Below are 25,738 nucleotides of genomic sequence, written 5' to 3' on the forward strand. Positions count from 1 at the left end.
AAAAACTACCGAATATTGGATTAGGAACACAAGATTTATTGAGAAGTTTGTTTACAAAAGAGTATTATTACGATTATGTGGGGAAAGATTATGAACTAAATGTTTTTTCTGGTCTCTAGAACACTTCGTTCTATTTTAATCTTTATTCCCATTAACCTAAGGTTGAAAATGTAAAAACTGCAAGAGTGAATCCGTCGTAAACGAAGTTTTTGCATTAAAAACTTTGCACTAGTGAGAATAAAGTTCGAAATGGAAAAACGTGCTTTGTTTGAAACGTTGGATTTCGAGATAAACCCATAAAGAAGTTTATGGTAGTCAGTGAAAAGCTCGTGGATCAGATCACCTGAACAAACTGTAGATAAAGTTTTATTCAGTTACGTAGTTATACACTACTTATCCATACTGATAAATGCGAAACTAACTATCTGTCTTGCTGTTGCAATTTCACGCCAAAACTATAGACCCGATTTGAATTATACTTGGGACACAGATAGTTTAGAGCCTGAAAAAGGAAAATAACATCCAGTTACCAACAATTTCTAATCATAATATATTTTCTCTTTAGTCTGCTAGTTTTTTAAACACTAGATATTAACTTGCTAATATTGTAAATTGAAACACAAACAGAGCTAATTTCACATGACATCATCAAAATCATGTTAAAACGACTTATCCAACTGAGATGAAAATTGCCAGATTTTGAAATAGGTGACTACTGGAAGCAAACGTAGATTACTTTTCACATATACGAGTGCTGGGAATAGGCCCTTAGAATGCGAGTGAAACCGCGGATGGAGCTAGTATGAAATACATGAAATTTCTATTTCTAGAACACTTTTTTGCTGCTGCATTATCCTTAAATCTGATACCACACATTCACACAGGCGATGCTAAAGGGAAACCTTGTATAAGACCGTCAAAAGAACTTTAGCACAAAGGCAGGCTAAATACCTACTTCACTTAATGACTTTCAACGTTTCAAAGTAAAACATGTTCCTTTCACATTCAAGTTTATATTTGTGTAACAGCGCTTTTACGCGAGCGGATTTTCTGCTCTTTTTCTGTTTCTCATTTTCACGCGAATACCAGCGAAAACAAACTACTTGTACTGCTTGTCAATCAGTACAAATAAGTGATGACACTTGAAATCGCCATTTTTTTTGTCCTGTGTAAAATTCCGTATTTGCCCGATAAAAGTAAAAAAAAAAACAACTAGAAAGGTCTATCTAAGCCATATGACTGCCGAATTTTATAAAAATCCGTTCAGTAGTTTTTGGCTTCTGTTTACAATATTTTAATATTGACCGCCTAGTTGGTCTAGTATCGGGCACAGGGTCTAAGGCACCGGTGGTTAGGGTCCCAGAGGCAGAAACTTCCTCACAATACGCGCCGTATCAAGGAGTACTTACTGCCTTCTGAATCAGTCCCTTGATCCAGCCGCCCAACGAGAGCCTCCCGAGGTGTTGGTCGAGGCTCTTGGCTATTAGACTAGACCATTGGCCGTAACGACAATCGACAATGTTTAGTACATATATTATTAGAATAAATAATGCAATGACAATAGTAAACATGTTTATCCATATTATTTATATAGTAAAGCTACAATATTTTATAAACCGCAAACCAACAAGATGGCGACTTGAATTAATTTTCGAACTTAACAGCTTAACCATAAAGTAGATCGAAGCCGATATTACCTATTAAAAAGTTTTCACTCAATCTCAATATTTTAATGTGTTTTGTAAATATTTGGTAAGGCTTTTATACCAAAAGATTTATGAGAGCAACCTTTTTTCAAGTTTTTATCGAGAGTCAAGAGCCCCTTTGAAAATGTACATTAAAATATTTTAAAGCCAAATAAATATGTTTTCCAATTTACGCAATTAATACCATATATATAATTATATCATACCATTGCAATCCTGCTTCCTGCTATATTTAAAAAGTATTTGTTTGTAAGTATTTATAGACTTAGGTACCTATACATATACCTATGTATGTGGTGTGGGTATGTCTAACTCACTTACGTCTAGAACAGAGCAACATCAACAGTTTACTTCATACTCCTTTCTTCAGCAAAAGGTATTCTTGCATTATACGTAGTTGTCAAGCACAGAGTTTGTTCGTGACTCCTTTGTTTCATGCGCGCCTAGTACTTTCAATTATTCAGGGAACATGTTTTCAGTAATGCTTGGTGAACTAGAAAACTTGACGTTATAAACTAGGTTTTTTTTAAGTTATGTGGGTTTTTGGGTTAGGTATTTTGCAGATAGAATAAATACTGCTAGTTCTATTCATTGTAGACAGACAGACAGAAATGAAGAAAAATAAAACAATCGAGTACAAAGGGTCAGCTTATTACATAAGAAATCTCTACCTAACATTATAACAGCCTAATTTATCAAGGAAAGCTTTTTAAAGAGTGTGAATATCTAATTAAGCTGTACGAAGCGGTATTCAATCGTTTTGCAACGAAAAATATATAATGGTGCCATTTACCTTTACACCATAATTTATCTATTCTCTTTAACACTTTCGAAAATCATAACAATTTAGGCGTTAAATACAAAACCAAAGGTAAATCCAGCGCTAATCCAGTTTTATGGTTACTTAACTTTACCAATATTGTCGGCATAGTACAGAAGACTTATCTACTACTAACTAAATAGATAACAGCAGCTTTTAACTACTCGAATAGATAAAAGTACACAAAATAAGTGATTTCCTTGAACTAGTTAACATTTGGCGTTCATACTGTTAATTTGTTTAATACTAGCCGTTTTTTCGCAGTTTTACCCGCGTCTAGTAGGAACTACTGCCCGTACCGGAATAAAATATAGCCTTTGTTACTCGGAAAGAGTGTAGCTTTCCAACAGTAAAAGAGTTTTTCAAATCGGTTCAACGGTTTTGGAGCCTCCAGGGTACAAACAATAAAAAAAAACACTTTATTATATATGTACAGATTAGTGTCGACGTTCCTTCTTAAAAATAATCGAGTTAAATATTACTCAGTCACCACCAAAATGTTAATACCCAAAATTATTTGACATTTCCTCACTCAAAGAGTTCATCTTCACAATATACTCCACTAAACCCTAATTTAAGGACCTTATTTCATAAAAAGGGTCCTTCCCATTTCGTGCGGAACCCATTGGCATCACAGATGCAAGTAATAGGTATGGAGTCGGTCTAAGTATATGAATTATTAGTTAGGGTCAAATGAAACGAGGGACAGATAGGAATAGGCCTTCGTGGTTCATCAATAAATTTTGCTAAAATGTTCTCTGGTAGGATCTTGGGTAGTTTATTAGTATAAGACCTAATATTTCAAGATAATACTACTATAGTGCTTGATTTGGTCGTTAAGATTAGACAAAAATATGATACTAGAATTTGCTCGAAACCCGAGAAAACTACGAAGAGAAATAAAATAGAAAAGTAACCTATCTCCGTCTCACAACAACTCAATTAGTTCAGTAATTTTACGTGAAAGTGTAATAAAGAAACAAAGTCACTCTAAACCGCGACATTTTCTTATATTTATTTATTACATAAGACAGATCAAAATTAAATTCCTACATTGTTTATCATTAATCTAGTCTGCTTGCATGCTTTTAAAACTAAGCTACCGTAACTGATACATTGATAAACGAAGAAAGCTTTAACAAGTACAACAAAAACTACATAAAACATGAAAGCTAGGAAAACAGCAATAAAAATATAAGTACGTATTAGCGCTTTATAGCTTCATACATACTGCCTCGCGTCGACTGTCACCAAGCATATTGAATTCTTGGTAATCCTCGATTCAATGTGTTTGCATATGAATATATGATTGATGAGAGCACACGAGAGAAAAGGCAAATATAGGAAAATTCCTCTCTTATAGCAACTTTACACTTATATTATAAACGCGTTAGTTTCGATGTGAGGATGTTAGTGACTCTTGCATGCAAAAATAATTTAACAGATGTTGATGAAATGTTTCATTAATATAGCTTATACACGTAGGCTACTTTTAGTTTCAAAGTGCCCCGCGCTTTCACCCGCACCCCGAGGAAACTACTTCGTGCAGCCAAATAAAAATTAGTCTATGTCATCTCTCAGGATCTGCTAGACTATCTGTGTTAACACATTTTATTTTATTCAGTTCATTATTTTTGGCGAGAAAACCATACAGAACATGTTATTTATAATTAAAATATTAGTACGACTTATATTATCAGGAAAGGCATAAATCGTTTGTGTCAATTGCGCCTACATCACGTCTGCATCCATTTAATTTGATGTAAAAGTTACGAGAAACAAATATGTCCTTTAAATAACAAAGTTCACTACCTACCTGACTTTAAAGCTAAAATAAAAGACCTTTCTCTGACATTACCTAGGTACAAACTGATGTAACCTGGCCTAGATTAATTTACTACAAGCTATTAAAATGTACATCAACGTATGACTCGAATTAATGTACCGTGCCACTGTTTCAGACATTATAATTATTTCAGCAGGCTTTATACGGATTTTATGTTAACTTAATGTGATATTTAGGTATATTTTTAATGTTAAATTTAATTGTAGTGGAAAAGTCCGTTCATCAAATATCTATAGTAGAAATGTTAGGTATATGAATATTTCGGAACACACTATTCTCAATTACTATTGGACAGATAAAAAAAAAAATCCGGTATTAATAGTATTTGCATTTAAATAATTGTAGGATTCACATTCGCATAAAAATCCCATTTGAATTCGACAAATGAAACTATTCAGTGATTTATCGATTAACCGTATCTATTGTTTCTACAAGAAAGGGGAGAATTTTGTTTATTTGTAGGCTACAAAACTGCTGAACCGATTTGAAAAATTATTTCACTGTTGGAAAGCCACACTATTCCCGAGTAACATAGGTATATTTTATGCCGGTACGGGCAGTAGTTCCCATGGTATGCGAGTGAAACTGCTTGAAAACGGTTAGTGAATTATTATTTCACAGTTCAATCGAGTAGTGACAAGCATGTCCCAAGTTTCCAGATTATTTCCTTACAAAAAGTAATTCCCATTTACTGGAAAAATGGCTGACATGGGAATTGATTGTCGTTACTTCGGTCAGTGACAGCCGCTTTTGGGAATAACATATATACATATGATACGAGTATATAAATAATGTTCTGGATCGCTGTATCTAATATATTTGTCCTCGAAATTATTTTAGGATAAAGAAATGGGAATAAATGTTGGGAAAAGGGATTCTTTTGGGAGAAGAAATAAAATATTCAGCATTGTTTGTGGTGTATGTTTTTTCCACTCTTATGGTATTTTTACCCGTGTATCGTCTGTGTATAAATAAATTGATATCATTAACCGTTAATAATGTTGAGACCATCTGAACCAGCATGATCAAATTATATTTTAACATATTTTTAATAATAATAATTAATCCGAACGCGGAAAATGTTTTATCAGACGAACAAAATTTGGAAAGTTTCACTGGAAAATTTGAAAAGTCCTCTGAAAAATTAAGTAAAAGTTGGAGTATTTTTTTCAATGAGATTTTTATAACGAACTTTTTCATAATTTAGGCGGGATATCATCTGGCGGGTCAGTAAGTAATTAGGTAATATTTCCTCTTGCTTGGCTAATGGGAAAAACGGAAAAATAATTCCCATTTCCTGGAAAATTACCACTTGAGTGAAGATGAAAATTAAACGTATGTTTCAATATACAGTTCTATGTAAATGGGTATTAAAATACCTCAAGCCTGTAACTGTAAAAGCTAAAAACTTTAAAGGCTTGTTAACTGTAAAAGCTGGAATACCACTTAAATTGAAATTCATGTGGCCTCCTTGCATTGTTTACTTAGGTACTTACCCTTACTAACACTGGTTATCAGACTTTCTGTCTTCTGACTATCCATAACTACTGCCAAAGATGTTCAAACCCACCAATTTGAAGCGCCTTCCAAGGAGGAACTCGTTACTATCAAGTTGGTCATCCATCCAAGGACCGACTGTGCCGAGCTTTGCTTAACCTTATGATTAATAGACCTATGCGGCTATTACTTGACCACAAGCTTCTCATGTAATTTCTTTACATCCACACATACATATGTAACATATGCATACAACGTATAACTCAAGAAGGGCTGAACTGTTTAAACTGAAAATTAGAGGGGAGATGCTTTTGTGACCAGTTATCTCGGTTCGCGGGTGAAACCGCAGATGGAAGCTAGTTACAATAAAGGACTGGATAAATGTGGTGTCTACCCAAAGACTCAGACATATTGTACGGAACAAAAGTTATTCTTTATTGTAAAGAATGCTTTGTGAATGTGCCACAAAGAAACGAAATGATGGATTGTATGACAGAACGCCAGAAAGGGATGTGTAGGTAAACAGTTGTTTGCGAAAATAGGTTTCTTTTCAATTCAATTTAATAGGCTATTTGCAGTTTCACAGTTATACCCAAAAATACCTGGCCATGCCTTAGAACCATGTAATTAATTCTTCGTTTTCTTTGAGCTTACGCAGGTAACTCTATATCAAAATATATTTTGAACTTCAATAATTGATTGTAATCGACTATTTAATTATTATTTTTTATCAAGAAGTTTTAACCTCTTTCACGCTTGAACTACTGGATGTATTCTCATCCACGCGTGGGAAGAACATTCCTTAACGTGGGTGAAACTGCGGGCAAAGACTACTGTACCCATTAAATTACCACAAAGGATCATGTTTCCAATGGTTTAATCAAACTAGACCACAATGGAGATTGGAACCACCCGACACGAACCAAAATCCAGACACCTAGGTAATTCCTCGACGCTATCATAATTGGTGGTTACCGCAGTCTAGCTCTATGGTCGAATACCTGAAGCTAGAAATTGGTTAACTAAAGATAAATTGTTTTGATTAAATCAAAGATTAAAGGCATGTAATAATATGATGAATATTTTCTAACAGAGATTCGGGTCTTCTAACAGAGATAGGTTTTTGTGTACCGGACGAGTACGTGGGGCGGCGGCGCAGGCCGCGGCTGCTGGTGGTGCCGCGCGCGCGCACTAACTTGCTGCAGCGCGCTCCGCTCACCCGCGCGCTGCGCACTCTCAACACGGTGGCTGAGCACATCGACATATTTAACTGTACACTGAGCGAGTTCACAAGGGCCACTTACTGTGTAGTATGTAAGGATTAGTAGTTATTTTTACTGTGTAGTTAAGATATAGTTAAGGAGATATTAATTGTAAGTAGGTACTAAGTCGCATTAGATTTAAGTCTGTAAAGGCATAGTAACTTGGAGATGAATAAATAAATAAATAAATAAATAAATAAATTTTCTCATAAAATAAGCTGTGCCTTTGTACTATGTGTTTTATTTTGCTTCTTGTCTGTATTCTGTGTGTGAAACTGTGTACATGAACTATTAAAAAAATAAATGATGAATATTTTGTGAGAAAGACCACTTTTTTGTTTACTTAAAAGTCAAATTCATATGAAAATTCATTTAAATGTTACTTTTTTAATAAAAAAGCGTTAATGGTCATTTAAAATATATGTAAAATTATATAGGTAGCAAATTAATTATTTTTGTTTATTTGATACACTCTTTATTCAATAGAACCTTATCAGAATTACTTAAGCCATTTTGATATTAAAATGTAACTAATACTTGACACTTTCTCATTTCACATTAAGTAAAAATAAACAAAGATACACCACCAAAACTATATAAAACAAAACAAAATAAAAAGGCAGCACAATCAATCTTCCTAACCTTATCTACGAAAATCCTATTTCACGAAGATATTTAAAAGCATTAAACTCCAGAATTTCGCGAAATAACTGTCTTACTGTAGAACAATAATTCATCATTTAGATGGCACAACTATATCTGTTTTAAAGTAATATAAAGATACCTGGTTTCGCAGAATTGTCTAGAAATAGGCATGTACTAAAACCCCCACATACCTTATTTTATCTGTGGACAATTTTCATTATCTTTTTAAGTCTCATAAGCGTTTCTTTTTTGAAATGTCATCGGAATTGTCCGTCATGTATTGCTTGCAGTTATTTTGATTTTAATGGTATTAATATTTGAACAAATGGCAGTGTTTTGTTTACATTTCATGGAGTTTGGAGAGTATTAGATTGTCGGTACTTAAGTATAATATACTTAATACCGCTCTTACTTAATTCAGGCTGATAAATAGTTTAGATATACAAAATAAATGAATGTAGAGCGTTAAAGATTAAATTCCCATTACATATTACTAGGTACGGGAATCGTATCCTAAATGTTTCATTTGATTTCAAGATACTGAATAATTAAATATGTATTTTGTTTGTTTTTGTAAAATACATTATAAACTACCAAAATCTTCCCAGCATAGCTAGCTACATAGTATATTTACCTACCACTCAACCCAGAGGAATGTCATTTAAAGTTTCTGACCTTATCAATAGTCCTTCGAAGATACCTGTAGGATACCGTAATTTCGTCAAATGGAAACCTTCCATTTTCTCCCGTTGCCATGGCAACCGTTGCGTTGACAACGGCGGTAAAGAATGCGACTGGCTGTATTCTTTAACAAAAGATATATCAATCTTTTGAGAGGATTCGTATTGTCATATGTTTTTGTATGTAGGTTTGTAAAGGTAGAATTTTATTATTGTTTTTTTTTTTCAGTATAAGTTTCCTTTTGTATAAAAATAGAATTTTTGTGCGGTTTCATGGAAAATATAAAATCTTTTTTTGCAACCAGGTTAAAAAGCAATCCCAGCATCGCGGTCTATTGTAATTTTAGTACCTACTCATATTTATCCTAATTTTGAACTTTTCGAAATTCGGATTAAAAATAGTCTATGTATGTCCTATCTTAAAGGCAGAATTCCGTGGATAGCGGCTACGACAGCCGCGCGCGGCTTACGACAGTCGTCGGCCGCGCGCGACAATAGTCAACCTATGAAAATGTATGGCACCGTTGCCGAGGTCCGCGACAGTCGCGCGCGGCCGACGAATTTCGTAAGCCGCGCGCGGCCGTATGCATCTCAACATGGTCTAGCGCTTAGTAACATCTATATAATTTTAGTAAAACCAGAACTGAATTGTTTTTTATTTAGTCGGCAAAACTTCCTTTTGTTTTCATTACAATACAAATGCTTTTGAATCCGTATTGGGTAGTATCCTAAATCATTTCTACTTTTTAAAAATAAGGTCGATTGGTAATCTATTTTCATAATACAGCCACAGCAATACGTCATCCTCTTCTTCTTCAAGGATATCAATTAGCACTTCGACTAGAGGGAACGGACGAACAAAATCTACTAATTTCAACACAATGCCGCGCGCGGCTTACGAAATTCGTCGGCCGCGCGCGACTGTCGCGAGCCTCGGCAGCGGCGCCATACATTTTCATAGGTTGACTATTGTCGCGCGCGGCCGACGACTGTCGTAAGCCACGCGCGGCTGCGTAAGCCGCGACCCACGGAATTCTACCTTAAGGTTTAAACTATCAGTGTACCAAAATGTAATTTAAATCTGTTCATTAATTTTAGCGTGCAATTGCGACAGACGGACAGACTTTCAAAACAATAAGTAAGTAAAAGTAAGTATAGCACCGACTTTCAGTTGATTTACTATTAAAGTCTCAAAATAAAAGCGACTTTTAGTATCTGTCACTATTAAATTCTAAAATGTTATGTTGTCTCATTTCCAACTTGACTTTAGTTTTAAGTTACAACTTGACAAGTGACTAACAAAAAGAACAAAGTTTATTAATAAATAAATACTTAAAATAACTAGATAGTTCTTAAACTTCATTTGTTTGAGAAAATCTCTTTTTACTTTGTAATATTATTTTCTTTGTTCATTTGATATTTATAAATAAATATTCTGCTATATCAAAGGGTATTCGTACGGTCTGTGACAGACACAGAGTAAGTAAGATGAGCGGAGATGCCATAATGCAGGTAGGTCAGGCGCCTTCTTCTAGGTCAACCACGGAGTGCATGACGATAAAGATCAGTTACGAGTTCAATTAGGAGCCTAGTTCATTGAGACATCTGTCAACGATTTATGGTAGTACAAAAAATTATCGGGTCCAAAGAAGGCGTATAAGGGCGGAGACTGTTACATTCCTCATCCCCCGCAAATCCGCATTTTGACGCCATTTTTTTATTAAAAAGCATCTTAAACTATCTTTACAGGATCTCTTATCCTAATACGACAGCAAAGAACTAAAAACTATTTAAAAACTAAATTATTTACAATCATGTTATTACGTCTAATTATTCCAACGCGCTACTTTCTTAGGAGATTTTCCGTTATAACATCTCCGCTAGTTGTTTGATTCTCCATGGTCACAGATGACAGCCCGGTAACAGGCTTCAAGGTTTCATTATTTCGATTTCGAACTTCGACCTTTTTGTAGCAATACTACAACGAATATTATATGGCTGTGAATGAAGCTTTTCAACTGTTTTTTGTCCTTCATTTTTTATACATATATATATGGTAGGTAACTGATAGCTATATTGAAAGGTAGGTAATTGATCCCCCACATATGGCAAACTTTACGCATATTACAAGGATTAGGTGATCAGCTTGTATGAGACCGACTGAAACCTTTGATAGGAATAGAGATAATCTTTTTAAAAAAATGCCAACCATCCCATAGTGTAAATATATAATAAAATTTATGTACAAAAAATATATTAAAAATAATATTCTTCGCTTAATAGACCATCAACATGTTTTACAAGCGTGACTAAAATTGCTTTGTAAGTACGTAGTGAGGATAAACAAGCTAGTTAGCAGGTTGTTATCGTGTCAGACGCCCACACCGAACGATCCATCATACTATATCATCGCTCTTTTTATGCACTCCATTCTACTCTAATTACAAAATCACTACGTATTGCAAAACAAAGACTTTCCTCTTGTATCTTTTTGTAATAAATTCAAAAATTACTGGACGTGTTGTAGGTATACTTACTGTACTAGTGACCGCCAAGGCTTCGCACGGGTGCAATGCTGGTACTAAATACACTACATATACATATAAACCTTCCTATTTAATCATAATCACTCTACATATTTAAAAAATCCCGTCTAAATCCGTTGCGTAGTTTTAAAGATTTAAGCATACGTACGGATATAGGGACAGAGAAGGCGACTTTGTTTATAATATGTAGTGATTCACTTGTACCTCTAGAGTGATTCAGGAATAAGGTTTAAGAGTAAAACTTAATCAGCCTCATTATTGTGCCACTGCAGGGCACAAGCCTCTTCTCATTTAAAGAAAGAATGAGCGTTAATCACCACGCTTACTCAAGGCGGAATGGCCATATCCAATTTGAAAGTGCAAGTTTACACGACATTTGTTTCTTCTTAGCCATTGCTATCCAATATATACTCTAAAAGTACGTACATATCTTAGAAAAGTTACATTAGTACTTGCCTGGCCTGGAATCGAATAAACGCACTCATGCTTGAGAGGTCATCCAAACATACTTAATCTTAAATCATATTTTTTGTGTTCAAATTCGTATCCCCGATTTTTATGTATTACGGGAAGTGGAAGTAGAAATCGAAACAAGCACCAAGTAACAAATTCCTCTCTTAGTTATTTCTCTTCAAAAGGTGCAACACAAACGTAATGTCCAAAGTCCAATGCACTTTCATGCCAAAACTTCATCAGTATAAAAGCATTTTTTATCTCTTTAGGTCGAATTTTGCTTGTAAGCTTCACAAAGGATACTTAAGCCATGTCAACGAGACATCTCATCCTCAATTGGAGTGCCCTAGAGGCATACTTATTTATACAATAAATAAAACAAATACAAATCTGAACACACACAAATAAATTACCCTGTTTCCCGCAAAAGCCAATTTGTATCATGTACCTTTGACATAGAATATTCTTGTCAAATATTTTTATCTCCTCAAAATCATAACATTTTTCTTTCAATAAAATTTGCTTTGATACTTTTCCTTGTGAATAGAGTCTATATATGTATACGTATATAAATACATTTGTATGTTACGTATCAAAGTTACTTGTGTGTGAAAATAATCTTTGTTATCAAAGAAACGTTTGGGGATACAAAAATATTTTATTTTATGGACTCATCTTTATTTAGTTACTGAAATAGCAAATCTATATACCTACCTATACGAAAATAAAGTCGTGGTAGTTACACTACTTAAAGCTCAAGAATGGATGAACCTTTTAAGATTAAAATTAGAGTGGAGATAGCTAAGACTAGCGGGATATTGTAACCATTCGGCTACGGGAAGCAGCTGTCTCGAGACGCGGGTGAACCCGCAGGTGGAAGCTAGTAGTATATAAATTAAAGTAGCTCAAATTGACTGATATCTAAATTTTTTACTAACAAATTTTCAGCTAAAGAAAGGAAAATTGGATAAAAATAATTAAAGAAAGATGGATCCTCTTTCTTTCAATTTAACACTTATTTCAGTAAAATACCTTTGTTAGTACTTTAAAGCACTTACTAAACTCTTAAGTACTTAAGCACCTATTACTTAAAATCAATTAAAGTACTCATTCACGCTCTTTGAAAATCAGATTTCAATTGAAATTCAAAAGTGATAGTTATTAATTGAAATTAAACTAAAGAGTTACCGCTTTCTGAAAGTAAACAATAAAGTTTATTGCTTCTTAGGAATGCAATTTTTGGATACAATTTCTTGATCCAAAACCTACCTTTTTTTTAGACTAGATGTTTTCCCGCGGTTTCACCCGCGTTCCATGGGAGCTACTGCCCATGCCGCGATACTCAGAGACAGTGTTTCTAATTGTGATTTTTTTTAATCATTCCAGTAGTTTTCTCCATTACAAATAAACAAATAAAAATTCATTTTTGTCCTCTTTATAATATTAGAATAGGTAGATAAATCTCTACAATTCGTTCTTATTATTATTCTTTATTGCACACATAAATACATTTTGACTTTACCTCCAAAGATCTTAATTCAATACTTAATAATATAAACATCTTATTAAGTATTGAACTTCTTTAATAATATAAACATCTCGTTAAGCAAAACAAAAAATTAAGTTTGCGTCATAAACAAAAATGAGAGTTAATTAAAAGCAGACTTTCAGTGAAAATATACTGAAAATAATGTCTTTCCAGTGGTTTGGACGGCAGCTTTGTTTTTATATGATTTTTATGTTGGGTTACCAGGTTCTTTCATATGATAGTAGCATATTTCGTAACAAAACTTGTTTTGGTCAGTGAAGCATTCGTGGTGGCCTAGTGGGTAAAGAACCAACCTCTCGAGTATGAGTGTGGGTTCGATTCCATGTCAGGCAGCAATTCTAAGTATATCTTGGACACCAATGACTAATTAAAGTTGAAAAAACCGAGGCATTATAATCCAGGTTCCGATCGAGGAACCTGGATTATAATGCCTGAAATCACCGACGAGCATTCAGCAAGCGTACTGATTGACGCTCAAGGCGCCCTTCTCTGTGTGAGAGGAGGCCTGTGCCCAGCAGTGGGACGATAAAAAGACTGAGGATGATGATGATGATAAAGCTCAGTGGTAACAGAACCCCCTATCCGTCATACCATGTTAATAAGTAAATAAATATTGCATTTACCGTGATAAAAATAACTTTAAACATTAACAGAATCGCCAACTCACCACGCCGCTGGGCTTTCCAAAAATGACACGCACAAGACAAAATTTTACACTCATAATTTCGAAAATTTTGCCTTAATAACAATATTCAGTCGATATTCCTTTAAAAAGAAACTACGCGACCACATTCACAAGAAATTGGCAGAATCGCTACCATAGCTTTTTTTTCTATTCGTTTTTTATTCCTTTGTCTCTCATGGCAAATGTAATATGTATGTATGTATGTATATATTTTATGTATTATTGTCCATATATTCTATATATATATATTTTTTTTTTTCTTTGCATGTAGATTGTATTAAAAACTGCACCTACCACTGCTATTTCCCCACGACCCAAAGGTAGACTGGGAGAAAACGCCTAAGGCGTTAAGTCCGCCATTGTACTATTTGTGCAAAAAGTATTATAAATAAATTATAAATAAATAACTTTAAAACTTAACTACCTATATTACCATATTCTATAAATACCGTATAAATTTAACCCTTGCACTGCCACATGGGTAACTTTGTTACCTGTTACTGTGTTTACCGACGCTTTGACGTTAACACAGTTACAACCTCTCTGGGTGCTTTTTGACATCGTTCTTGATACAATTTCCGTGGTAAAGCTATTTTGTTTAAGTATTTTAAAGGTTAACTAAGAAAATGTCTGCATAAAGGTTGTTTAATAATAACTTGACATATTATGGAAAGGTGGGGAAATGGACTTATTTTAAGCGGTGGAAGGTGCTTTTAACTTGCGACGCAAAAAGATGGGTGTTATAAGTTTTTTAGGCATTGCGTTATTAAATGATTTATGTTAATTCTAAACAAATGATGGGTTATTTCTGGAAAATATAGAATTAACGATAAGTTGTTTGGAACTTGTTTCTTGAATATTCAACCGATGTCACTTAAAAAATTAAATCTGATAAAATTACCCATCTCTCTGTGACAATACATACACAATACGGTATGATAGGATAGTTTTTTTTTTATAAATATTGTAATATGTAAATATCTATGTAAATAAAATTATATTATCACAAATTAAATGTAAAATAATACATAGGTACCTACTATACATGCTTATATATGCTTAGTACTCTTTTGTTACAAAAAATAGACAAAACCTTTTCAAATCCTCTCAAAATGAGAAAATCTCTGAACTAGTTAAGTAATTTCGGGTTTAATTTAATTCCTGGTACTAAGGTAAAGTTTTGTAATGTCTACAGGGAACGGATAAAAGGGTTTTGTGCTTAGTCTAGAATAAATTGTTTTAACAAAGATCAAATAAGGGTAGACGCGTTAAGTGGAATATAATCTCGTTCGGTCAATTTTGTGGAACCGTTTTAAACTTTCAAATTGAATTAGTGAGCGGATGAGGTAATCTATATCGGGGTCAACATAATAGTGAGGTTAGTTCTAAAGGTTATTCGGTACTACTAGGTTTGTGGTGAATTTTAATTATCAATCACACATTTTTTAGAAAGATAAATATTTTAGGCAATTTCTACATAGTGTCCACCGAGCAAGCAGTTAGTGTCAAATGCAGAGCATACGTGGTAAAAAACCATGTAAAAACACTTAGGTACTTGAGATAATACTTATGAATGCATTATTTTATAGCAAAAAATGCAATATTCGCACTCAAAAAAAAAACAAATGTAAAATGCCTTTAATAATACGGGCAAAAATACAACTTGCGATTCACACCTTCAGCACGTAAAAAAACTTTTCTACTAATACTATAAATGTCAACGTTTGTATGTATGTTCCTCTTTCGATCAAAAACTCCTAGATTCATAGTAATTAGTATTAGCTTATATACCAGAATAATATACATATATGCTAAAAGTACCCGTTCCCAAACCTGGGAAAGCCCAGGTTTGGGAAGCGGGTAAAACTACTGGCATAAGCAAGCAGCATAATATGTTCAAAGCTAGTTACGTCATGTACGTGGTTCTAGCTTAATTAGTTGTGCACAAATCTGTGCAGGCATTCGGAATTAATTGTGATTGCCGGCGCCATTAGCATCATGCACAGCCATGACATCTCTGAATGCCTAGCCTTTCTGCTCACGCACCTGGATAATTCCTATGGAATTAACAGAAGAAGTAAGAGTAATTAGAATGTTGAAATAATCATATCTGAAGTATAGAGTATTTTTAACGTTCAAATTAATCGTTGTTTTTACTGGTTTATCTCGATATACCATTTTTTTTTAATATAAAACCTAGCCTTACGAATAAAATTTTTAGTCGACATCTATGTAAACCAATACAGAGTTATTTAATAAACATTTTTTTCAATTAAAAAAACTTTTTGACTTACGAGAAGATATTTTTTTCAATATTTTGAATTGTTTACATTTCAATATGTTGATAGGATTTAATCTTGTGAAGGAATTTTATCTCACGAAAGCATGTAAGGCATCCTAGTGTATATGTATATTCAAATTGTCTTTAAATGACTCAGTGATTCAGCCATTACTAATCGCTTGTTACACATACAAAGACAATGTGAATATACATTATTTTACATTAACACACACAAGCATAGCTCAACTGTTTTAATGAGCACCTATACACGAGTAAATACGTGACATGACACGTAAGAAACTAAGTTCCTCAATAAGGAACAGTTTTAACCAGTCAAGCACAAACAGCGGTTGCTTATGACTTATGATGAACGTTCCAATCTGTGATTCTAGTTTCATCTGGCTGAGCCGTATATCGATTCGTACGCATAAACTCACACACATATACATACAAGCGTACATACTATTGTGTACAATGGGATACGCAGTCACAAGACGAGATTTCAACAAGTCAACTCCAACCGCAACCCATAAGGAACTTAGTTCCTAAAGTTAAGTTTCGGATTGTCAATACGGGTCTATATTGTGCGTATTCCGAACTAAACTACTTCCTGACTTCGAATATCCCTTTTAGTGCAAACTCAAAAGTTAACATTTCTCAAACTACTGTTACTGATACAGCCTTTTTATCGTCCCACTGCTGGGCACAGGCCTCTTCTCACACGGAGAAGGACTGAGCATTAATCACCACGCTTGCTCTATGCGGGTTGGTGATTTCAGACTTTATAGTCCAGGTTTCCGAAGATGTTTTCGTTCGCCTTTTTATCAGCCATTGGTATCCAAGATACCTCCAAGGTACATACAAACTGAGAAAAGTTTCTTGTACTTTCTCAGCATTGGTACTTTTACCTAACCTGGAATCGAACCCACAATCTCATACTCGAGAGGTTGGTTCTTTACCCACCACGACTCAAACTAAGTTTAGTGAAAAGCTGATGAAATTACCTACGGAATTAAATGACCTTCAACTTTGATAGGAATATAAGTTCTATTATAGGTAACCTAATTTATATGTTGTGATGTAGTAGTTCTCTTTAAACACCCAACCTTACAATGTGACCCTAACTGAGTTCCCGTGGTCGGAATGTGAGATGGTCCCGATTCGGGTCGGAATTCGGCCCGGGATAATTTAATGTTGTCTAAGATAGATGGGGTGTGAAAGGCCGACGTGTGTGATATTTTATTGTAAGTATTGTATCTTATTGTATCTTCTTTTTCTTTGTTTCATATTCATGTAGAATTGTAGACTTTATGGATGTGTACTTTTGGCTAGAGATTGTTGGTCGTATTTTCTTGAAATATCTTATTGTAAAATTGTTTTTGTTGTTTTTAATTTATCTTCTATGTGACGCTTTCTTTCATTATTTTTAATTTGGTTACGGATGGCTCGGTGGATTTCAGTTACGTATGAGCAAAAGCCTCACCTAATCTTTATGTATAGGCATATATTAGGTATATTGTCCAGTCTTCATCTGAGACATACATACAACTTGTGCTAGCAGACATCAGTTGATTGTCACTCCATTTTACCTTAGGGCGTCCCAAGTACCAAGCAATCACTATGGTCCCAATTCAAAGACTCATTTATCTTAATGATGATCTTTGTTACTTTGACAAAGCCGTATTATCGGGCTATGAGAGTGAAGGAATAGTGAGTGCACATGTGTCTGCGCAAATGCTTGTGCACTATACTATGCGAGAACAGCCGCTATGGCAAATAATCGGCTAGGAGGACATCATCATAATTGGTATTAAAAGGTCTAGTATTAGTTATTATAAAATTTATAAATGTAGTACCTATTTGTAAGCTTTTTTTAACAATCTTTCCAAACGATTAAACGTTGTACCTAATTCGAAATTTACGATTTGCTACCTAACGACTTTATGCTCTAATATTTCATTTTTATTAGCAAAAGTCATTACTCAGTATTCAAAATAGAACATTAAGCACATTTTTTGCAAACGCCCTCGTTTATCAAAAACATTTTTAATATCAAAATGTGGCATCTGAAACGTTGATCACTGTTTTCGTTTTGCTTACGTAAGTAGAAAAATGATTGGAATATGCCTATAGATATACATATTATATATTCCTTATATTATATTAAATTGGAATTGGTTTGACGATTACCCATATATTGCCAGTTAACTCAATTACTTAAAATACTGCCGTGTTATACAAATTAATACCTTCCTATATATTATAGTTGTGCCTGTCTACCTAAATAAATATCCTGAACAAAATCTCTTAATTATACGGATAAAGTGTGAATGATAGCTTTTTAGCTATTTGTTCTTAACTCATAAATTCCCTAAAAGTAGCTAGAAATATAGGTTGTAGGGATACCTTATAGAAGTAGCTACCGTTAGAGTTAAAACTATTATTCATTTGTGCAAAATATTGCTTCTTTTTTAAGGAACTTTTCTACTCAATAGAGAAAATAAGCGCGAAAGTTGTATTTTGTAAAAGTTTGAAAATGATCTTACTTTGTTTCTAAAATATTGTAGATAATCTAAGTTCGCGGCAGCTGTGTTGAAAATTCTGATAATTCATGAAGTTAGACTTGTCTTTTTATAGACGGAATCCTAAAAGACGGCTATAATAAGATTTTCCAAAGAATTGAGCATTTTGTTTTGAACAAACTTTTGTTTTGAATCTGTATATTTTTAGATGTCTCAAATACAATTTATTGTTGTTCATATTTTTGGAATTGCTAGAAGAAAGTTTTTGAGTTCAAAGTCCTGTAAAATCATACTGTTTTAGTCTTGGATGGAAAAATATTATGATTTACAAAAAATATAGTTATATGAGAGAAAATGGGTCGGGTTTCACTGGTTGCCGATAAAGTAGATTATAAGTTGGTTAGTTATCTGATAGTTAACGTTATCTGCAGATAAAGGCTGCTTATAATATCTGCCAGATATTCCTATCCGAGACATGTACAACCAAAAGTTAAAGTTTCATCATCATCATCATCAGCCTATCGCAGTCCACTGCTTTACAAAGGCCTCTCCAAGTGCACGCCACTGAGATCGATTTTCGGCTTCTCGCATCCAGCTCCTGCCAGCCGTCTTGCGCAAGTCATCACTCCACCGTGCCTGAGGACGTCCTACACTACGTTTGCCGAGGCGCGGTCTCCACTCTAGAACTCGTTTACCCCAACGGTTATCGGTTCTTCGGCTAATATGGCCAGCCAGCAAGCTGCTGCTTCAGCAAGCTGAAGTGGCAGTGGGCTGGCCATATTAGAAAGAAATGCAGTGGGCTAAAGTTAAAGTTTACCAATCAGATAAGTTATTGATAGACTATCAGAGATTTTATCACTAAACTGTTTCTTTAGTAACCTTGAAATCCCACTTAACAATAGAAGGAAGATTTATACTTATCTAAACGAAGTTACGTAGTTCATTTCATTTTGTCTGAAATATATCTGTAAAATATAAAACTATCCCTTTTGGAAAACTTCGTAAGGTACTGTAATAAGGGTTCAAAGGGCTCGCTCGCAAAAAGTTTTAACCTTACCCTCAAGCTAGGGCTGTACTTAAATTAAACCTTACTTCCCTTTTTTATTAAAAATAAACAAAGGAGTGTAATTATGAATGTGAAAAGGTTGACACTGGCATACTTTGGAAAGAAGTTTTGAAATATTATTTCTTAAAACACTGCCTGAAGAAATTCAGAAACGTCTGTCTATTTTTTTATTTCGTTATTTTAGCATTTGTTTTGAGAGTCCTTTGCTATCTATTTTTTTTTTATCGAACCAAATTCAATTATATTCGGTTATTATTCTATTTGACGACCCTAAAATATTAACTTACTCATATTTTTCTAATTTTATTTACTTACCGAGTACCAAACCCTTTATTGGTAAAACTAAGTTGTTTACTAATGTTTGAGATCTGAAACCTGAAAACTAAAAAAGACCTAAAAATTATAGCGAGAACTTGCTCAAAAATGTCAAAATACACATAATTTTATTCTAACTATTTCAAAATTATAAAGCCGAAGAGTTTGTTTGTGTAATCGCGCTAGTCACTGGAACTACTGGGCCGATTTGAAAAATTCTTTCAGGTATAGAAAGCCCATGTATCTAGAAATATTTAAGCGACATTTTATACGAGTGCGCGATTTAGTTCCCACGGAAAGCAGGTGACTGGCGGAAGCTAGTATCTTATAAAACTAAATTATTTAAATTCAATGTATACCTATCTATGAACGGAAAGTTAAAACTAAGTAAAGTTTAAACTATAATGAGTAGGTATTGCCAAGAAAAATCAAGCACGAAATATTCATATTTTTCATTCCTTTTACCTACATCCATTTTCACTTAACTGAGCTGTCTAAGTTTATAAGCAACAAAGTCGCAAGCCTTTCACAAAATACCTTATAAATGACCCGTAGTTTCCAGACTAAGCAACTTAACTACTTAAGCACTAAGCAATTAGTATAAAAAGTGATTAAAATAGTTTTTACGCTATTTTTTGCTCTACTTTGTAGCAAAGTTTTTACATAAGGTGTCATGGTATAATCCATTTTTAAATTAATTTTATTAAGCGTAACAGCGGAGTTATACCTTTGTGTTTTTGTTTATTTCACTTTCATAATTTAACCGAAAATAACATCTTATTCGTTAGGTAATATGACACAATTTAATCCAACATCATAATCAACCTTTTTGTTTTTCTACTGTTTAGAACCCTTAAAATGAAAGGAAAGAATGAGTATCTATTAATCACCACGTTTGCTCAATGTGCATTCAAGACTTTAAAGTCCGGGTTGCCTTAACAAATTTTCCTTCACCTTGATCAATATACACTAGGCTATTATGGTTTACAAAAGTTACATCCGTACTTGCCTGATTGCGGAATCGAACTCACACACTCGAACTTGAGAGACAGGTCCTGTCTTCTACTAGGCCACCATGACGTATCGACGACTATTATTAAACCGAGTAAGAACCATAGAACAGGTTAAAAGTTACTTTATTAATTTTTTAACCGAACATCCTTAACGCCATTTTTAACGATCACTTTCGATAACAAACTCACTTTTAACAGCTGATTAAATTAATTAGGCCGCCATTAATAAACAATTCAGGACCATAGCGAGAGCAAAAATTAATTAATTCAGATCAAATATTTTTGTTTAGTACACAGCTGTTTGCTTTATGAATTATGATGTAAACAGAGCGATTCAATTGTAGCAGTGGTTCGGTGATTGGCTTTTGTAGGTCATGAGTTCGATTACCGGGCGTGACATTTTAGGTACATAGACTTTACCCTGATATATGGAGTATGCACAAAAAACTGAAAAGACAGAAGCAGGTTGAAAAATCACAGTTGGGATAAAGAAGTGTTCTCTTGAATACTTGCTTATGTAGCTATTAGGTTCCACAACTGCTAAAAATATTTTAATTGTTAAACATACCTAGCGAAAAATATACCAATGAATATTTTGTCAAAATTGTTGGTGTGCATTTTCAATACATTTCGTTCATCTTAACGTTTCGCAACCTCATTATTTTTACGAATACAAAATAAATATCCTAAAAGGTTATCATATGACTCACACACTCATTATAATACTCGCTATATGTATAAACAAAAGAAGCCAGCTCTTTCTAATTATAACATTTTGTTCAGTACATAATATACATACATGGTTTGTAGGTACAGCCAGCTTCAAAAGTAACTAAACAAACCGAATTATTCAAAAGTGACTAACGACATAATTGCTTAAAAACCCAAACGCCATAAATTGCTTAACATTATTTTAAAAAACTTTAAAGAAAATATATTGAGTTCAATAATACATATAAGGTGCTTTAATATTACCTGCCAGGACTTGAATGGGGGGTAGTATTGCGTTTATATATCACAATAGTAAAGATAAATAATTGATTATTTGTCATATTTTTTTTCATACAAAAAAGTATAAAACCATCCAGTGGAGCTACCGCGTTGCCGCTCCGCACCGAATTCTTTCAATTTATTTCGCAAAAAGCGCGGCGGCGCCTTTCATACGCTGTTGCCATACTTATCAGGCGCCGGCGCGCGGCGGCTAGACAGACTGTCGTCAACGCGCAGCCCCGCCAGCCTGGCGCCGGCGCATGTGACGAACGGGGTAGTGCGGGTGAGGGTGGGGGCGCGCGGGGCTGCGCGTTGACGACAGTCTGTCTAGCCGCAGCCCCGCGCGCCTTCACCCTCACCCGCACTACCCCGTTCGTCGCACGCGCCAGCCGACCGCCCGCGACCGCTCGCTAGTCGCGACCCGCCCGCCGCCCGCCCGCTGCTCCGTATCTGCGCATGCAGTGAACTTGTTTCAGCTGAGGTTTGGTGTGCGAGTGAGCTATCACACCATTTTGAATGCCGTGTACAGGTTCAGTGAACACGGCCGCTTTGACCCGCCACCCGTTGACGTAGGCAGGCCTCCATATTCTGCCCATCTTGAAGAGCAAGTGCTGGATTTCTTCCGGCGTCATCCTCTTGCGAGTACCAGGGATGCAGCTCGTGTCTTCAATGTGAGCGACAATTACGTGTGGCGACTTTAATTGTAATTTATCGTCATTTGATAATAATCGTTATCGATAGTTTAAACAAATGTGATTCTTTACACTAACTTGTCAGTTCAAAGCCTGTTTTGATTGTAATGGGAAGTTTATCATCTTATTTACGTCAGTTTTTTGGAATAATGCGGTATCTGGTAAGTAATTACACATTTTAAACACTTCTTAGGTAGAGTCGAAACTAGTCAGCTGATTTCAGTTTTCATTCACAGAACAGATAGAAAGAGATAGCAGTTGTTTTCATTGACGGAGCGATACTACGAACGTAATTTGTGAACCACGTTATGCAGAGTAGAGCCAATGTTAATTTAACTTGTTTAATGTCTCAAATTGAATTGACTGTTCCGGGGAACGAAATTTCTTCACTATTGTAATCTATAAACGCAATACTACCCCCCATTCAAGTCCTGGCAGGTAATATTAAAGCACCTTATATATCATTATCTTCCGAGCCTTTTTTTATTAATTTTTTTTTTTTTTCCTTTTTATAATTCAATATTTAAAAATGTAAATAATATGCTGAGAAATAAATAAATGAACTACCATATAATATCTAAAACCTTTTCTGAAAACCTCAATAAAATGGGTTCAGCTGAATGTGAGATAATTAGGCAAGAAAAAAAACCGAGAACCCCCTTTTATAAAGTCAGTTAAAAAAAATAGATGAATACTCTGCAATTTTGATAAATTCGTCGAAACGACACAGTATTTCGCAGTTTTGAAAATTTAATTTGTTCAGCTACTTCTGACGCCGACTGTACATTAACTTTTCCTGTTTCACGAAAATACTCTCGTATTTCATAATATTTTACGCTGATTTAAAATTATTCCGCAAATGAGATGCTCTCAATGCGAAATAATGTTTGTCACAAGCAATAATTGCCTTGACGTTACTAAAATAGCTTTAAATCCTACTATTAATATAGATGTGTTTGTGAGTTTGGATGTCTGTTCTTCAATCATGTTTTAACAGCTGAACGAATTGAAAGGGCACAAATATGAAAACTGTCTTTGACTTTGACTAGGTTCCGACCGCGGCTTCGCCTGGGTGGTGTGTTGATAAAAAGTAGCCTATACATATGTTAATCCAGGATATCATCTATCTACCTACACTAAATATCACCTCTCTACATACCAAATTTCAACCCAATCAGTTAAGCCGTTTTTGCGTGAAACAATAACATACATACCTACATTAGGATTATCTGGTAGTACCGATGCAGCAAATGAAAGCAGCACCTGGTGAATTTTAGCCGGTAAGAGTCCGACACACAACTCCACCGATCCTAGGTGGAGGACAGTCCATATTATATAGAAACTACTGAACCGATTTGAATAATTCTTTCACTATTAGTAAGTTACACTATCTACGCTAAACATGGGCTATGTTTTAACCGAAAGGCAGTAGTTTCCAAGGGACGCGAGTGAAACCGTAGAAAATCAGTTAGTTTGAAATATTTTAAAATACTCGTATTGCTTTTGAAATACTTCCTGGAAAAGGTGTGTCGCTGAAATTTCATCTCCAAAATTGCACGGGTTTTATGTAGGTAAGTTTTGTGCGAATTCGGAGAAATTGCGATTCGAGTTTCGCTTCCAAACGGCAATATATCATTTGCTTGTACCTGCTTTTATGTATGTACAAAACTGTGTACGGGAGACTGTAAATCAGTGGTCATGCACCTTAACTCAATAGTAATAAGTACGATTTTCCTATAAAACTGTTACCACTGACCTGAAGTTGACTATACCTGTGTTGTGTATTAAAATAAAATGAGTTTTGTATTAAAATATAAAAATAATTTTCTCTTTTCTCTTAAATAATTTGTTTGGAAAATAAGGACAACAATATTAGGTAAATATGTACATACATATCATATTTTTCGAAAATCTCTAGGCTATTGCTTGTATATTAAAATGACACAAAAAACATGTTACAATTCTATGTTAACGTAGCCGGGGTAAGGCTAGGTACACACATTTTATTTATTTTGGAAAAGATTTACTTACATATTTTCGTCATATTATGTAATTTTATATTACAGTTTATTAACTATCAAGACAGTGACTTTAAAAATATGACGTGGATATAGGTACCTCAATTCTTGCTCACGTTTAAAAAAAAACATATTTTATAATGTCCACGAGGCCAAATCCTCTTAGGAATATGTCAGCGCCCTCAAAATGTAAGCCGCTTAGTTATATTTTGGGAAATGTTACTCTTTCTCGCTTTGTTACGTGAAAATTGTACGCCTTTTATTTTTCCCAGTAATGGTGGTACTATATGTACTGAAACAGTAGTATATAAAAAGCATCATTTTGCACTGGCAGTGCTTATAAGCCATCAAAATTCTTAATTTCGCTTATTTTGTAAATATTTGTGTCTGATATAATATGTATTTTGAAAAATCATCGGAAAACTTGTTTTAACACTAGGCTAAATTGGAACTAGCAATTCAATAGGTATTTGTTCGCAGTTTCATGGAAAATTTGGACTTTCCGAGGCTTCAACTAAAGCCAGTTCCGTCGGAATCAATACGACTGTTTTATCTCTTTCCTGTAAAAAGATAGTTTTCAATTTGTTTCGTTGTGATTAGTAATCTTTGGATCTACAGAATCGATTTTGAAAATTTTCGATCCCGAAATTTACTTCGATTTTACCAATAGATAAAGCACGCAATTTGTGAATATCCTCAGCCTATATATTTTTTATGCGAAACAAAATCTACGAAAGCGAGTGAAACCACGGGCAACAGCTAGTATAACTAAAGAAACTCCACAGTAACTCTATCTCTTCTCAGTTTAATAGGAAACGTAACGCGAAACCCTTTGAATATTCTGCATTCATTACGTTTTCATTGCGTTTTCTAACTATAAATGAACCGAGAAAGACCACAATATGTTTTATTCAGCGACTCTAAGACATAATTAATTTATTCCTTGGATATTCACTTTCACAAGACTCGGGTGGTTATATAATAGTTAAATTACAGGGTTGTCAGTATTGTGAAGAAAACGGTAAGAAAAGAATTCAAAGTGACTTCTTCTCAGCAATAACACGTAGAAAGTGGTGAAGGGTGAGCGTTTTGGTGGCTGTTTTTTTGTTTTTGATGGTCGAAAAGTCAGCCTTATTAAAAAGAAAAGAAAAA

General features: G+C 34.4%; 1 protein-coding gene across 1 annotated transcript in view; it reads left to right on the forward strand.

The window, feature by feature from the left end:
• LOC110371493 (sex peptide receptor) overlaps positions 1-25,738 on the forward strand; it is a 285,637-nt gene that overhangs the window by 219,318 nt on the left and 40,581 nt on the right. The gene's annotated exons all lie outside the window — the stretch shown is intronic.

This window comes from Helicoverpa armigera, chromosome 28 (genome assembly GCF_030705265.1).
Source record: "Helicoverpa armigera isolate CAAS_96S chromosome 28, ASM3070526v1, whole genome shotgun sequence".
NCBI lineage: Eukaryota > Metazoa > Arthropoda > Insecta > Lepidoptera > Noctuidae > Helicoverpa > Helicoverpa armigera.